Raw genomic sequence first — 3,129 nt, 5'->3', positions numbered from 1 at the left:
AGAGAAAGTCAATATGAGAAACAGCTGGTCTGACTCTGTCCACTCTCCGTCTTGGATGAGTAACCTGAAGACCCATAGGAATCCAGGAAGCTTGTCTTCAGGTTTTCTTAGCTGATGGGCTCTTTGTAACTCACAGAGCTGCTATTATATTTATATGTCCTGTCGGCCCCTGATAAAGCTTTTTGGTTAATTGCTTTTGAATTAACCCAAGCATCTACTGAACAGGCAGAGACGAGAAATCTGGGGTGATTACTCATAATAGAGTGTTTGTTTCTCCCCTTTTAGCCCACCCTTCTTTTGCTCCACCCATGTTCCCCGGCAGCCCTAGCATTCAGGCATTGGCAGCTGCAGCCTGGTAGACTTGAGTGATGTTTCCTGATACACACAAGGTGCTCTTCTGTAGTAGAGTCAGGGGAACCAAAACATAGCGTTTGGGCTTCCTCTTTATTTCTCCCAGCACTTGACAGCTTGGTCGGTCTGTGGGCTCTGAGCTATGTTGGGACATCTTAGTTCCTATAAATGGTATAGGGTATAATGAGGCTTGTGTCTTTCTGCTGGACAGCCTGGTATATTTGCACTCATAACTCTTTCTTGGAGATATCATTTGTATGTTTGAAAACATGAATGCATTTTGAATTTGAATATTTATTTTAAAAAATTGAGCCCTTATATTTTGCTTGTTACCTCTAAAATCTGTCTTGGTGTATTTCAGAAAACTTAAAATATACAGGGATAAAATCTTTTTATAATAAAATTAATATATTTAAAAAGGGTTTATCTTATTTTTAATTATGTGTATGTAAATGCCCATGGAAGCCAAGGTGTCATATCCCCGGAGCTGGATGTTCACAGGTGACTCTGAGCTGTCTGAAGGGGGTGCTGGGAACCACATTAAGGTCTTCAGCAAGAGCAGAACAGGCTCTTAAACCCCAAGACCTTTCTCCATCCCAGTGACTATCTTTTAAACAAAGTATGAAACTTGGACTTAGTGGCAGAGTGCTTGCCTAGTATGTACAAGGCCTTGAATTGTGAGTCTTGGCATGGAAATAAAATATACAACTGCCTATCACAGAGTACCCAAATAGTTAAGATTAGGAGCAAAGTCATCATTTTATAACATCTTGACTTTTATCTGAGTGTGGTATCTTTAATAAAATAACTAACTTTTAAGTATTAAATGTATAAGAAAACCCTTGATAAATTTTACAGGGTTTGGAATGGATTCAACAAATACCTCTGCACTGTATTCCACCCAATTCTGTTTCTTTCTCAAAAATACCATTATCTTAAAATTTATATTTAGTGTCCTCTTTTTATTTATGATTTTAATATGTATGCTTGTGACCCTAAGGATGTATTGTGATCTTTGAATGCATTGAAATTTAACTTGACTGAAAAGCTGTTCTGTTAATACTTTAAGTTACCTTTTCACTCACCTTTCTGTTTTTGATGTTGGTCTGGGGCCTTTGGTTTGTCCAAAACCAAATGGCCATTTTCATTATAAGATCACACATTAAATATACACTGTGCTATAACCATGGGGTAGACACCTGGTTGTTTGTTACAGGTAGTCCTGCTGTGGACTTCTCTGTGCCTATTGCTGGAGAGCTGCAAGGCTTCTAGTGACTGGTTCTAGGATTGACATCTCTGGGTCATAAGTCAAGGCACTGTGATGGTTTGTACATGCTTGGCCCAGGGAATGGTACTATTAGGAGGTATAGCTTTGTTGGAGTAGGAGTGTCACTGTGGGCGTGGGCTTTAATACCTTGTTCCTAGCTGCCTGGAAGCCAGTTTTCTGCTAGCTGCCTTTGGAAAAGGAGGTGGAACTCTCAGCTCCTCCAGCCCCATGTATGCCTGGACACTGCCATGCTCCTACCTTGATGATAATGGACTGAACCTCTGAACCTGTAAACCAGCCCCAATTAAATGTTGTTCTTACAAGAGTTGCCTTGGTCATGGTGTCTGTTCACAACAGTAAAACCCAAACTAAGACAGGCACCCATTAGCAATACCAAACAAATTTGGATTTCTTTGATTTATGTGTACTTTCCAAAATACCACCTCAGTATTATATTTTGTGATTGAGTCATATTCTTGGTGCTGTCAGACTTCAAAATTCTGGCCAACCTGAGGGGCATGGAATGGTGGTACATCACTGCAGGTTTGGTTGTTTTTCTATGAATCCTAAAGAGATGTTTCATGATATGCTATTGGTCACTCGAGTTGTCTCTTCACTACAATTCATGTTTTAATTCTTTGTTCATTTTTTTCTTGTTAGTGGGTTGTTCTATTTATGTATGTACCTCCTGGGCTGTTCCTGTCTACAGATATATTTGTGTATTGCTCTTTTCTTTGCGGGTGGCAGAAAAATATTCAAAATTTATTTTCAGACAGACAGCATCAGCAGGTAAAATTATACCGCAGCTTACACATTCATTCACAGGGTGTGAGAAAACCATAGCTGGCATGTTCTCTGCAACAACATCTACTTTACAGGGCAAATGGGTGACCAGTCAAGCCAGACAAGGCTTTATCACAGGGTTCACTTGCAATCCCAGAAGGAAAGGCATGACCTGCCAGAACCCAAAACAACAAAGAGTTGAATCCTAAAACCAGGTGTAACAACCAAGACTTTGGTTGATAGTCTTCATCCACATTTCAGCAACCCACTCTCTACCTAGAAGCTGGAGTAATAAGTCTCTCTTTCCTCCTTAAACCATAAGAGCTGTTATAACAACTGTTCAAAATTATTACGTGTACACAAATAATAATAATAATAATGATAATGATAAATATAGACCAACCATGAAGACATCTTGAACATCCAGCTCTTCTCAGCAGTACATTGACTCTTAGGTTTAAGACCTGGAAATACTTTGGTGGTCACAAAATAACAAAAATAGAAACTCTTTCTTCCCTCCCTCTCTCCTTTCTACCTTCTCTCCCTTCCTTCCTCCCCCTCCCTTCCTCCATCCCTTCCTTCTTTTTTCTTTACAAAACTAAAAATAAATGAGTCAGATAAATTCAAGCCCTCATTTCCAAGACTTCCCTGTCCTAACTTTGTAGCTTTCATAATAGCTTGCTCGATCTTGCTCTCCCTCTCCCTCTCCCTCTCCCTCTCCCTCTCCC

The 3,129-nt window shown here is 39.9% G+C and overlaps 1 pseudogene; it reads right to left on the bottom strand.

The window, feature by feature from the left end:
* Positions 1 to 331: 331 nt before the first annotated feature.
* LOC110295838 overlaps positions 332 to 3,129 on the bottom strand; it is a 4,730-nt pseudogene continuing 1,932 nt past the window's right edge.

The sequence above is a fragment of the Mus caroli genome, chromosome 6 (assembly GCF_900094665.2).
Source record: "Mus caroli chromosome 6, CAROLI_EIJ_v1.1, whole genome shotgun sequence".
NCBI classification, from domain to species: Eukaryota; Metazoa; Chordata; class Mammalia; order Rodentia; family Muridae; genus Mus; species Mus caroli.
The sequence above is the reverse complement of the archived record's forward strand: the minus strand, read 5'-3'. Positions and strand labels throughout refer to the sequence as shown.